This window comes from Chinchilla lanigera, unplaced genomic scaffold (assembly GCF_000276665.1).
Source record: "Chinchilla lanigera isolate Chin_1 unplaced genomic scaffold, ChiLan1.0 scaffold00092, whole genome shotgun sequence".
NCBI lineage: Eukaryota > Metazoa > Chordata > Mammalia > Rodentia > Chinchillidae > Chinchilla > Chinchilla lanigera.
In genome coordinates, this window is record NW_004955493.1 from 6,719,610 (window position 1) to 6,720,336 (window position 727).

The following is a 727-nucleotide window of genomic DNA, read 5'->3' on the forward strand; positions in this document are numbered from 1 at the left end:
ATGTCTGCAAAATTCATTCTTTCCTTAAGATCGCTGCTCCAGGGGCCGGGGATGTAGCTCACCTGCCCGGCAACTGTGAGGCCCTCAGTTCAAGTCCCAGTAGCAAAAAAAAAGATTTCTGCTCCAATGACACCTTCACTGACCACTCAATGAAGAAATGCAACCTTGCCTGGCCCTTTCTATCCTTCCCCGAGAATATCTAAACTATTTTTGTCTGTCTTCATGCATTAGAATGTAAGTTCCATGAGGGGGGGCCATTTGTGCCCGATGTCTCCAGAAGCCAATAGTAGGAGGCTTTTTAAATTTTTTTCCTGTACCAAGAATTGAACTCACGACCTCGCACTTGCCAGGCAGGCGCTGTGCCACTGAGCTAAATCCCTAGCCCTAGTAGGAGGCTTTTAATAAATCGCTGTAGACAAATGAGTCTTCTGCCACAAGTGCCTGCCGCAGGTTCCGCTCGTGATCGGAACTGGCGACCCGTGAGTTGCCTGGAAGGCTGTGCCTGGAAGGGCTCTGAGATCATCGTCAGCCTTCTGCTTCTCCCAAGACCAGCCGCATGCTCCAGGGATGGGAAAGGGGCCCCTGGGCTGCCGGGCTAGGCTTTGTGATAGAAATTAGAGGGCCCCAAGAGTAGTGCCCGGCTCTGACCTAATGCTTGGAGGATGGGCTCAGACCAACCTCGGGACCTCAGTTTCCACAAGCGGGTCTCGGTGGGTGTGCTGTGGTT